This window comes from Thermobia domestica, chromosome 6 (assembly GCF_964235325.1).
Source record: "Thermobia domestica chromosome 6, izTheDome1.hap1.1, whole genome shotgun sequence".
NCBI classification, from domain to species: domain Eukaryota; kingdom Metazoa; phylum Arthropoda; class Insecta; order Zygentoma; family Lepismatidae; genus Thermobia; species Thermobia domestica.
Genome location: NC_137459.1, coordinates 267,898,793 through 267,913,045, shown reverse-complemented (window position 1 = coordinate 267,913,045; position 14,253 = coordinate 267,898,793). Strand labels below are relative to the sequence as shown.

Here is a 14,253-nt window from a genome sequence, read left to right as displayed (position 1 = left end):
ATTGATCTTAATTATGAATAGAATTGAATTTCGGGTTGGTCCTCCTCAGTCGCTGTTAGTAATTCCACACAGTTTCTATTTCTACGTGCAATTCTATTTCTAACTAGCTCACTCTCGCCAAAGTCACTCACTTCAACTAAACAAAACCAAACTAAAAAGAAAATACAAACACTCTGTCATTCATTATTATATTCCCAACTACTCACGTTAGTTAAAAAGAAGAAAGTCATCAGTCGTTATCCTATTCATAAAATACACGAAAATTGAAAATTTAACGATTTCTCAAATTTACTATCGATAACATTTTATTTTTTTAAACTTTTTTTATACGAGGTGAGTTTCTCTAATTTTATTAATTTAATATTCGTATCCATAATTTATTATAACAACAAAATATTGCATTTTTATCTTTGTACTCATCTTACACGGTCGTCCCCGCCAGTGGAGGGAAATGCAGCAGGGCCTCCTCGGTCGTCATCAAACGAAACTCCTGCAGGATAGGAACCTGGAAAGTGGAATCGCTGTTACAGTGTGGAAAACTGGAAAACCTGAAGAAAGAAATGGAACGCATGAAGATACGTATCCTGGGAATCAGAGAAGTTAGGTGGCCTCATGGAGAAAACATGTGGAGCGGGGACTTTAGAAAGATTTACTTAGGAGCTGTAAATGGTACAGCAGAAGTCGGTTTCGTCGTGAATAAGAATATAGGACAGAAAGTGATAGGCAGCTGGAGATACAAAGAAAGGATAGTAATGTTGAAATTAGCAACCGAACCGAGTAATATCACGATAATCCAAGTATATATGCCCACATCAAGTTATACAGATGAGGAAGTAGAAGAAACCTATGAGCAAATAGAAATGTTGATGAAAGTTGAAGACCAGGACAATTTAATCATCATGGGTGACTGAAACGCAGTAGTCGGCGAAGGCAAAGAAGATAATGTAACTGGGAATTTCGGCCTAGGAGAAAGAAATGCAAAAGATGCACGATTAGATGAGTTCTGTAAAAGCCATAATTTGACTGTAACGAACACTCTCTTCAAACAACCACTAAGAATATGATATGCATGGATAAGACTAGTAGACAAAGATAAATAGCAAATAAACTATATACAGGTCCAACAAGCATTTAGAAACCAAGTGAAGAAGAGTAAGTGTTACCCAGGAGCAGACGTTGACTCAGGCCATAATTTAGTTTTTATGAAAAGCCCACTCCGACTAAAGAGAAAAGAAGTGGTAGCACGAAACAAAAGATGGAACAGAGTGAAGCTAAGAAGAGATGAAAACATGAAAAGGGAATTTGCAAATGCGACAGACAAAGAGACGTCTAAGGTAGCTTTAGCAGGTGATTGCATCGACTCGAAATGGGAAGCCAAGAGAGCATAGATTACAAAATCTGGCGACGAGTACATAGTAAGAGGAACAATAACCCAATGTAAACCTGGATAACATCAGAAATATTGGAAACGATGGAGCAAAGAAAAGAGTTCAAGACAAACAAAGAAGAGGAATACAGAAGGTGCAGAAATCACATCAACAAAGGAGTAAATAAGGCCAGAGAAAACTGGATAAACAACCTCTGCAAAGAAATTGAGGAAAATATAGTCAAAGGCAATACAGAAACGGCGTATAGAAAGGTTAGAAAACAGTTCGGTGAGAAAAAGAAATGCACAGGCAGTATCGTAGACAGCGACGGGACAGCGCTAATAGAAGAGGAGCAGATAGCAAGAAGATGGAAGGAATACATTGAAGAACTCTACAAAGGAGACAGAGTGAACGAAGAAGAGATAGAGAAGGAAGAAGATGTCAATGAAAATGAATTTGCGAATTTGAAAGGCTTTGACAAAAATGGAACATGATAAAGCCCCAGGAATAGATCAAATACCAACGGAAGTGATCAAGAATCTCGGAATAGCAACAGCGAAGAAACTATTTAATCTTTTTAATGAAATGCACATCTCGGGGAAAATACCAAGAGTTCGAGAAAAGCATATGTACCTATCCCGAAGCGAAAAGGCGAAGAAAATGCGAAGAACGCAGGACGTTAAGTTTGCTTTCTCGTGCATCACAAATACTGTGCAAAATTATCGCACAACGAATAAAAAGGAAAGTCGAAGAAAGGCTATCGGAGAACCAGTTTGGATTCAGGAGGAAGAGGGTAACAAGGGAAGTAATACTGAGTGTACGGTTGGTCATGGAACAGCACACAAGAATAAAGAAACCAATTGTGATAGCGTTTGTAGATACAGTATAGAGAAAGCTTTTGACAACTTAGATTGGAGTATCATGTGCAGAGCGTTAAAGAATCTGAAAGCGGATTACAGAGACAGAGGAACAATATACCAACTTTATAGAAACCAGACAGCTGTAATAAGAAGAGATCAAAAAGAAACAAAAATAAGTAAATTCGTAATGCAAGGATGTGGAGTTTCACCTCTACAGTTCAGCGTCTACATAGAAGCTATGAAAGAATTCTTTGATAAAAACGGGAAAGGCGTAAATGTAAATGGTCAGGCTTTCAGCACAATAAGGTTTGCTGATGACATAGCATTGATAGCGGACAACGAAAAGGACTTGCAGGAAGCACTTTCAAACCTGAACGACCAACTGGAAAAAACATACAAACTGAAGATAAGTAAGAAGAAAAACAAAGTGATAAAGTGCACAAGAGCAGGACAGGAAGAGACAAACGTATGGTTAGATGGAGAGAAAATTAAAGACGTTAAAACGTTCCTCTATTTAGGAAGTCTAATATCCTCTGACGGAAGAAGTGTAAAAGAGGTAAGTTCTAGAATAGCGCAGGCTAAACAAGCACTTTATAGGAAAAGGGGACTACTAAAATCAAGAAATGTGTCGCTGGACGTTCGTAAACGATTTATTAAGACACTGGTATGGAGCGTGGCGCTTTACGGATCAGACAGGTGGACATTGAGAAAAGCTGAAATATCCAAGCTGGAAGCATTTGAAATGTGGTGTTAGCGAAGAGTGATGCGCATATAATGGCCCGAAAGGAAAGGAGTGAAGACGTACTAAAGGAAGCTGAAGAACGACAGATCATGAAGATAATAGGAAAAAGAAGAAACAGCGTGCTTGGTCATCTTATTCGGCACTCTGGATCACCGTTCTGATAGAGGGAAAGGCAGAAGTAAAAACAGGAAGAAGAAGACCAAGAATAGAATATCTAGATGCAGTTACGAAGAATAGACCTTATCAAAGTATAAAACAGCTCTCCCAGGTGAAAGAAAAGTTTTAAAACTTCCATGTTGCCCACCAACCTAGGGTTGATGTGAACAAGAAGGTTACAACACTGCTCGCATAATGGATAGAACGGATGTAGTGATTTTTTTTCTTACAGCTTCAGTACCACAAAAATATGTTTCGCCTCTGAATTCATTTTGCAACTGAAAATGACATACATCAATTAACTCTCCCGCTTTCAATATTATTGCCCATAGAACAAAAGCAGTAAGAGATAGCAAGTAATGGTTTTTAGAAATGCATTCAGCGTCCAAGGAATATGTTCTATCTTATTACTATATTCAAGTAGTTACGGATCTAGTACTTCAAGTTTGAGTATTGAATTCGCATAGTTTGAAAATCTGCCGTAGTTTCACACTGCAGTATTCTAATTTTGTAGTCTTGCATTTCAAATGCATCTCTTTTCGAGCTGGGGTAAGAAATTTCGACCCTCTGATGAAACTTACATAAATCCTAAGTTTAAAGTTAGTTCTGAATATGTAGAACGATATAGTATGTACAGAAATGTACACTCATGTCCAAAATTATTGTCGCATATCTATAAATATGTTGTTGTAAGAATATAATTTGATCAAATGCAAGACTATAAAATTAGAATAGAATTACAGAAATTGGATATTAAGGAATTGATAGATATAAACTAGTATAAACAAATCAAATATGACCTATTTAAGAGTGGTGTTCAATGTATCTTCAAAGATACAACCTTTATCACGATGTAAATGATGAAGTTTTAAGTGACTATAGCCTCTCCGTTTCGGTAAAAGAAGGGGAACTTAGGTCATTTGACTCACTTTGTGTATACCTTATATGTTTGGGATATTTATCAGGTATTAGTTGTACAGAATTCACTGGTCGTTACTATATTTATGTGATGTGTTACGTAAAGTGGATTAGGAAAGTTAATATGTTTAATTTTGTTGTTTAGATTCACACACACACACACACACACACATACATACACACACACACACACACACACACACACATATATATATATATATATATATATATATATATATATATATATATATATATATATATATATATATGTAACAGTCAATAAATTCGAAGTGGGCTCAACTTGTGTAAACCGATTTTTTCTTACCATCACAAACATGCAAAAGTAAACTACGTTTCCTCACCTGAAATAACAACAAATAACAACGTTTCCATAATAATTGTTAATAAGACTAGGAATATACACCTCCAATGTTGAATCTGACGACCTGATGATCGATAAACTTACGAGTTGTATGTTACTTGAGTGAAATGACCATTAAATATAGAGGGATTCATTTGTATATTTATTAGTAGACTTACGGACACAAATGTTAGTACTAAATAGCGTACGTTGAACTTTACAAAGCTATATTTTGTAGATAATACTCTAAAGTATCACAGTTATAGCACAACTTTCAACACAACACAGTACAGTAATATTAAATAAAATAAACCTGTACTTATCTCTAGTATACATAGCACTTGTTGTTTGTATTTCGTTGCATTTCTCTTAAAGATTTACTTATACTACGCACAAAAATATACGAAACTAAACGAATACTTTTCGCAGGAATATCAAAATATCTTGAAGTAATGAATCACGTAAACTCCACTACTATTTGGAAAAATCCTAGGTGAAGTTACATTCTTTTCGTAACGGATGACTGTGGATTTAAATAAGAGAACTCTTGCCTTTACTTTTTAGAACAAGATTCATACATGAAAAGAAACTGATAATACTTTAAAATCACTTGCTTGCGCACAACAATTACATTAGCTTAGCTATAGTTAGCAAATGTGTTAGCGTGTTACTACAGCGTTTCTTTTTTTTTCCACCGCGCCGATCGTATATAATTCGTACAAATGAATAAAAACTATAATTTTCTGATGCAAGAAAATAAACATATAATTAGCACTTTTCGTTTGACGTACGTTGGTTTGAAGGAAATAATAGAATTCTCAAAATGTATTTCCTTATTTTGATAACTCCGTACTATTCCTAGTCTAGTGTTAAGGAAAACATGTTTATTAGATGCGAATTATTGTGATCGACGCCCTCAAAGAACTAGTGAACAACAAAGGATCAATAAGACCTAACCTTTTTCCGTCTCTTAGGAGTCAAATTTCGCAAATCCCAGTGCTATATATAGTCAATAATACTACAAAATGCATACCGTATTACTAAAATTTTAAAGTTCTAGTCCGAGCAGTTTCGAAGAGTGAATCAGTGGGTTAAACTTTCATAGGCATGAATTATCAGGTTTCATCGATACGAACGTTGCTGCATACTGACTTAATCTTGCCTTTTTGCTCATAGTCTTTACTATTTAGATTCAATGTTGCGAACACTTAAACCTTTAAGGGCGGATGGACTGTGGGATGTTCTTATCAGGAGCAACCAAGGATAACACAAGTTCAATCACGAGTAACTAGGGATAATAGAAGCTAACATACCTCACCGTTTATCAGTCACAGACAACCGATGTTACGACAACTACTATTTGTCTCACTAGTTACTACTGTTACTATTTGTCTCACCATTTATCAGTGACGACCAACTAAGGATGATAGCTCATTTACCTCACCGGGTATCAGTCAAAAAGAACCAAAATTACTACAACTACTATTTGAGTCACCAATTACTACTGCTATTATTTGTTTCACCATTTATTAGTGACGCGCAATTAACACTGGAACCACAGAGAAAATTTTATACCTTTCAATACCAACCGAGTCCAATGGACCCACGGCGATTTTTTTCTTTTTTTCTTTTCTTTTCTTTTTCTAGCCAATATGTTCACTTTTGGAAGAGAGGCGCAATTTTTATTAACTAGAGCTTCAATGAAATACACTTGCATTTAATGTTTTTCTCTCTTTAAGGAAAATAAAGTATATTGTTATTTATGAAGTAACAAATACTAAGATACCTAATATTGAAATGTAGACGTCAGAAATGTATTCCTATGTAACAAACAATTAAATTACCTAAAATTTCCCAAAGAGTTTTCACAAAATCGCAGTGGTTCTTTCATTTTAGAGAACAAATGAATGTGACATGGATTCATGTCCGGTGAATAGGGTATGTGCTCTAGAACCTCCTACTCCCATAGTGCAAACAGGTTTCTGACAGGAACTGCGTTGTGACAACGGGCCATGTCATGCAAAACAATGGATGGATCTCTTATAAAGATGGGTCGTTTTCTGCGCAGTGCAGGACGAAGATGTTGTTCCAGAAACCTGTGCTAGTAGACTGTATTTGCGGACTGGTTCGGAGGGATTGCATGCCTTAATATGACACCACGTACGTCGTATGCTACTATTAGCATCACTTTCATGTTTCCCCTAAGTTACAATTAATTTCATGCTGGCGCAGCTTCTTGGGTCGGAGCAATGATGGGTGGCCCCATTCATTGAATTGGCGCTTAAATTCTGGCTCAAACGAGCGCGCCCATATTTCAGCAAGTGCGATAATCCTATTCCGGGACACGTGACCTTCTCGTCTGTAAAGTGCTAAATGATCACCAGCAAGGTCGTATATGTGCCACTGTTTGAACGCCTGTAAAGTAGTGCAGTTCCCACCAGCATGATTTTTTTTTTCGGAAACCAAGGATATTGTCCAACAAATTCAATACTGTAGTGTGGGATGTTCCTACCTCATTAGCCAATTCTCTTTTGAAGTCCACCTCCTGTCCCCATGCAGCAAAGATTGAATTAATTTCTGTTTCCTAACTCATTTCGATCTCCACCTGGTTTCTGTTGCATACTATCACGTCCTGCACGAAACGCTGCAACACAAATTAACGCAGTCTGATACCGCAATGCGTCTTTACCACATGCTTCACGTAGTCCAGAGTGATTTCCCTTGACGTTTTTTTTTCGGGCCACTTTGATTTTTATCCATGCACCTTGTTCTAACTTGGAAAACACCTCCTTTAGAACGGTCTGATTTGACAACTTACATTCAACACACACTACTACTATCACTGTAGCACCTACACTAGCGCCGCCATACGCATTGTATAGCTCCATACACCCTCTACATGTGTTGTCAATAGGAGTAGGAACAAATCTCCTTGAAGGGGGATAAACAATGTTGCCATGTCTTCTCTCCAGCCCTCATATTTATTTCTAGCTTCACCATAACAGCTAGGAGAGCACTAAACCGCTAATGCTGCATCTACAATACACAACTTCAACCGGAGCTGAAATTTGAGAAAAAAAAAATGTTTGCACTCTATAAAGCTCAGTGTCCAATGGACCCACTTGGGGATAAGTGCTATAAATTAGTAAACCTATCACGTGACTTACAAAAATGAAACAACACCTAAGCAATATAAGACAAGAATGGACCCACCTGGTAGTCAGAGGGTTAACGAGTAGAAGCTTACATTAGTTATCTCACCGTTTATCAGTCACAGGCAACCAATCTTACTACAACTCTATTTATATCACCAGTTACTACAGTTAGTATTTGTCTCACCACTTATCAATCACGAGCAATCAGTGATAACAGAAGATCACTTATCACATATCGTTGCATGAGAACCAGAGGAAGGTAACTCCAAAAATGCCGTTGTCGTATTCTTCGTGTTTGGACGTAATTTTGAAAGCCCCACTTAATGTAAATGGAACGTAACGCCATCTGTTCTCCTTGTCGATCATCTGTTGTAACGCCGCTCATTTACCACTTTATTAAAAAACATCTTTCTAAGAAAACAATATTTTTGTCCTCTCGCCTTACCTACGAAAGTGCAGTTACGTTTTTCTGGTTCTCATGCGACGATATATCCTTAATAATTGCATCCACATTTAATTTATAGCTATGTTGCAAAGAGAATGCTAATGTTCTCAGCCAATTCCATGTAGCCATTACTAAATGAGTATAAAGAACATTAAATCAAAATAAATCCGATAAAAATACTGAAAGGTTTGTAGACTTTTGAATTCACCTAAGAAAAAGAAAGAAAGAAAGAAATTGCATTTTTCTAAATGACTAATACAGCAAATTAGGTTTTCTGTGAAACAGCATCCTGTCCCTAATGTAATAGGATATAAAGAAATAATCAGTTAATTGTTTCTAAGTAATTTGCTTATTTCTCTCTAATGAAGATTATCCGTGATATTTTTCTCGACATCTAATTCCAGAAAGGAGAAACAAAGGTAATGGTAGTGAGTGTGAGCAGCTAGACAAAATCCCTTTCTTTCCCTCGAGGTTTCTAATTAAATAGACTGCCACTCTGGCTTTATAGGAATTAAAGAGATGCCTGGAAAATGTTTCTCCTCGGAAAAGTGAAAAGAATTAAAATAAATGATCCATTTTACCTTTAACCGTATAGTTTATAATATCTTCAATTTCTCTTTATAGGACTCTTATACAAACGAAAAATATGTTTATTGTATAATTCAGTTGCTAAAATTCAATATCTTGAGCGTTTAGTATCAAACACAGGTCAGTCTCTTTTTATAAACTTAATAAAGGTCTTACGGTTGTGACATTAAATTAAATTAACTTCCTTCTCAATTTTACGTTTGTGCGACGATAATGCAGAAGAAAGTATGGCGGTCGTGAAAGAAAAAGAATTCGAGATTTCAAAAAGAATTCGAGATTTGTTCATGCTTTCTGCATGCCGAAAAAAAATGTTTGGATGTTTGTCCATATGTTCACCCTGATGTATGTACACGCATGTCCAAAATGATTGTCGCATATCTATAACTGTTTTCTTGTATAAATATAATTTATAATGATTTTCCAAGGTACTTTTAATACCGATACTATGTGTATAATCGGGAAAGGTATATTTGTGGTAAATTTCATAGGAGAAGAATTATAAATACGAAAATTAGAGTGAGTAAAACAAAATGTTGCTAAATGGACGAGAATGTTTTATTTTCGTTTTATTGTTCTTATTTACTGCTCTTTTGACATGAAATTTGCCACAAACATGTCTTTGCCGATTATACACATACTAACATTATAAGAAATACCGGGCGAATTCGTTATCAAATTATATTCCTACAACAACATATTTATAGATATGCGACAATAATTTTGGACATGAGTGTACATTTCTGTACATACTATATCGTTCTACAAATCCAAAACTAACTTTAAGCTTAGGATTTATGTAAGTTTCATCAGAGGGTCGAAATTTCCTACCCCAGCCCGAAAAGAGATGTAGTTTACTGGACAATGAAAATCACAATTTGACAAATTTTCGAAGAAAGCTCCAACAATTTTATTTGTATGTGACAATGTTTGTGACCCTTAATCTCTTGAAACACCCCACTTTCAACATTGATGAATTTCAGGTCTGGGAGTGTTTTTGTCTATTTACTATGATGGTGTATCTTAGGAGAGGGGGAGGAGGAGGAAAATATACAAAATAAATAAACCTTAATAACTCTTGAACCACCCGACCAATCTCCATCAAATTTTCAACATAGACAAGGTTCGGGGCTGGTATTGTTTTCATCGTTTCGCTTTCACGATCCAATGTAGGGGACGGAGTACGGAATAGATATATTTAAAAAATGAAAACGAAAGTGAGTGTCTCTGTGACTTCATCACTCTTAAACCACCCGATCGATCACGATCAAATTTTCAATATAGATCAGGTTCGGGCCTAATATTTTTTTATATAATTTTGACGGTTGAACCTAGGGGAAGGAGAGGAGAAAAATGTTGCAAAATGATCGAAAATGACCGATATCAGTGTCGAATTCATAGTTTTCAGGTTTGCTGAGATGAACAGTGACACTTCCGATCCCGCTTACATCCGAATTCATCCCCGCAACTTGGGAAATGGGAGGGAGGAAATAGATAAAATGATTTTTAAAAATGACCAATATTAGTGTCAAATAAATAGTTTTCGGGGTAGATGAGATGGACAGTGACACTTCGATCGACGTGCCAAGCAACATGGGGAGGGGAAAGGGGATATATATAAAATCGACAAAAATGATCTATATTAGTGCCGAATCCGTAGTTTTAGTGGTCGCTGTGATGAACGGTGACTTCCGATCATGTATAAATCCAAATTCAGCCATCCAACATGGGGGAAGAGAAGTGGTGACATATAAAAATGATCGAGAACAGTCGAATTAGTAGTTTTCGAGGTTCTTAAGATTAAGTGACACTTTTGATCACGTTGAAATCCAAATTCAGCACTCATTAGTACTCCTGAGGAGGGGAACTGACATGCAAAAATAATTGAAAATGAGCTATGCTACTGTTGAGTCCACAGTTGGGGTAAGAGACCCCTATTACTCTTATAAAATGGTAGAAAACAACTGACATTAGTGTCGAATTCACAGCTTTCGGGGTCTCTTCGATTAATAATGACACTCTCGATGCCCTTTAAATCCTATTTAAGCTCTCATTGGCACCCGGGAAGGCAAGATGGTGTTGAATCATTAGTTTTCAATGTCGCTAACTTAATTGGTGGCAGTGGGGGGAAGACCCCTCTAAGTATCCATACAAGGAGGAGTAGACATAAAACTCATAAGAAACGACCGATTTAGTGTCGAATGCATAGTTTTCGGGGTCGCTTAGATAAATAATAACATTCCAGATTATATTTAAGTTGAAATGCAGTCCACGTTAGCAATATACAAAGGAAAAATTCTGTAAAAGAATTAAAAATGACATATTAGCGTCGAATCCATACTTTTTGGATTCGCAGAAATCATTAGTGACACTCCCAATGCCGTTTAAATCCAAACTCATCCTTATTTGAAGAGTATGAAGTGCAGAATGTGAAAAATAATGTGTCAAAAATTATTTTTTGTCGGGTTTATAGTTTTCAGGGCCGAGCAAACATCTGATCTGTTTGAAATTACTTTTGGAAGATACATTGTACCCACTTCAAGCTGTTTTTATTTTTCCATATAAATTTCATTAAACACAAATCAAATTCTGTGGGGGTATGGTGTTTTAATACTTAAACCATGAGACGAGTATCGTCTGTATTTTTAACATTACACTTTCACTAAAATAAATGTTCTAAGGAGGAAACAAATTAAAATATTTCCTATAAACGTAATCTTCCTGTGCGAAGAACGGGCATATCAGCTTGTTCATGTACAGATAATTCATTAATAACTCTATAATATGGAAAGTACTTTATCATTTAAAGAAATATAAAAAGTACTTTACCCTCGAGAATGTTAATTTTTCGGTCCAAAATTCAAAAATGCCTATTATAATTTCATTCATATTTCATACATAATTCATTAAGTATGAATTGCGTCACAACGAATTAATTTCAGAAGTGGAAGCGTGAAAGTGTAGTGTTATTATCCGTACGTTTTATTTAACTACTGGTTATAGCTCCCTCTCTCTCAAACTTTTCTTTACGTTGTGACCTTATCTCTTATGCGATACAACATATGAAGTAGTAGTAGGTATGACAATTTGGCCTCTATAAGAGAGAGGCAAAGAATAATTGAACTTTTACTCACCTTGAATGAGATCTCTGAAACCATTGGACGTAGGAAAATGGAAGTTTAGTGTAAATGTTGTTTTCAAACCATGCAAATTATAATTACCATGGGATCGGAAAGAGACATTAACTGTTTCTAGGCTTTCACCAGGTCTCGGGAAATGTTTGACAATAGAAAATTGTAATTTCGTGCTAAAGTTCTCAATGAACGATTGATTGTGGATTAAACTGAACTTTCAAAGATAAAATGAGATAAAGAGTACTAATCATTCACAAGATGTTTGAAATGTTCACAGTACGATTAGACATTTCGTACAATCGCTTTCCCTAAATTTTAGGCTGGGTACACTCCGCATAAAAAAATGCGACAGATAACGCCTTGCAGTTAGGCCACCCAATATACACCTTTTTATCCTATAATTGTGTCAGGTAGAGAGACCCCCTCTCTCTCCTCCTTTCTTCTCTCACATACTAAAATTAGCTAACAACATGAGCGCAATTCTTGTTTCAAACTATACATGTATTAGTTTCGATAAAATGAAATAACAAAACCAGGACAAAACAATATTCATAAGTTGATGTAGGGAGAAACTGAAACACACACAATGAAAAATAGAAACCAATAGATTTCTATTATACAGAGATTCACAAACGAGGCAGAGAGAGAGAGAGAGAGAAGAGAAGAGAAGAAGAAAAAGAAAAAAGGAGAACAAATAAAACTGTGGAATTCAAACGTAGTAAGAAAAGAACCTAACATTATAACGTTATGTTTCCAGAAATCCAACAGTAATATAGAAATAACGTTTGTTTTTACATATTTTTCAGAACTATTCGAATATATAGAGGATGCTTTGAACATTCATTACATCACTTTCATAATGGATAGTATACTCAATTTCAAGTAGAACTCTAGATCTACGACACAAATCTGGGATAATGTCAACAGTTTAACATACATGCTTTGTTTCCGCGTGGTTCGATTGCAAATTCGGTAGTGTTCATTCGACGTGCTGTTCCAGAATACATTCAAATATACCCAGTAGATAAGGTTGGTCATATCCTTCATTTCAGACTACTAACGCAAACTGAACAAAAAAGCTAAAAAGAAAAAAGAAAAGAAAAAGAAACGAAACAAAAAGAAAAAAATAAAGAAAGAAAGTGAAAATTGAAAAGTTCTGTTTTACTGCTAAATTTCTATCAGAAATACCCTATATTAAAAGTTCAAACTCTATAGTAACGAAAAGTTACAAATGTTGGAAAGGAAAAGTTTATATTCCTCATAGATGTAGTATGTTTGAAATTTCAACGTGAAGAAAACATTGAATTATAGGATGGGAACAAATTTTGTGTCGAACTAGTATAAATAAAATGTTGTTTTCAAATAACCAAAGAGTTACCATTTTCTAGTCTTTTCCGAAGATTTACCTCTTCCGAACATCCAGCATTGATTTTATCTCTTCCGAATATAACGTAATTTGCACAGATAAAATGAACACGCTAAGAGCTCAAACGGATCATCGTGTCAGTCGGATAATGTTTTTTAGGTTATAGACCACCACTGGGTCGAAAATTCAAATCTGTAGTGACCCGGTGATTCGACTGAGACTCGGTAACCCAGAGGATAAAAAAGAGATTTTACTTATTCCCTTGCGTTTAAAGAGTATTTCTGTCAGAGATGACCAGGACTGGAGATATTATCCCCAGAGCAAGTAAAACACGACGCCGAAATTAACAGTTAATTAGATTCTCCAGACCAGGTATATCGGGCTCTAGCTCCGTTTGAACTTCGGAACCTGAAGCGCGTGTGTGTGACAGAGGGAGAGAGGGGGACAAGTGAAAGATGCAAAGACAGGATAGGGAAACGTCAAGACAGAGAGGGAGGGGAACGAATATAAATATGAAACATACTTATCATTGGAGGTATGAAACGTACCTACGTTCACCAGCTCTATTATTCATAAGGACTTTACGTTACCCCTAAACTATCATGCCATCTGAAATTACAAGCTAAATATTATTTACTTTAGCCCTGATATTTGGAACGAACCAAAGTACACAACGAGATGACTTATTCGACGGCCAAGAGAGAAATTACTCCCCACTAATAAAGGAAATACAATTCAGGAAAAATTACAGAAATAAAACATATTTTGCAATAATTTCGACATGCAAGTTCGAAAGTGCGTGAATAATAATAATAATAATAATAATAATAATAATAATAATAATAATAATAATAATAATAATAATAATAATAATAGTAATATTAATAATAATAATAAATATTCACATTCACAGTATAGTAGTCTATTATTATTATTATTATTATTAGTATTATTATTATTATTATTATTATTATTATATTACTGGCGTACTTTTGAACTTGCATGGCGAAATTACTGCAAAATATGTTTTATTTCTTTATTTTTTCTCGATTGTTTGTTTTTCCTTTATAAGTGGATACTCATGTCACTCTAGGCCGTCGAATAAATCAATTTCGTTGTGCTCTTTCGTGAAAATAACGTTACAGGAAGAAACCGGTTCGTTCC

General features: G+C 35.5%; 1 protein-coding gene across 1 annotated transcript in view; it reads left to right on the top strand.

The window, feature by feature from the left end:
• LOC145687543 (cell adhesion molecule Dscam2-like) overlaps positions 1-14,253 on the top strand; it is a 1,184,503-nt gene that overhangs the window by 657,974 nt on the left and 512,276 nt on the right. The gene's annotated exons all lie outside the window — the stretch shown is intronic.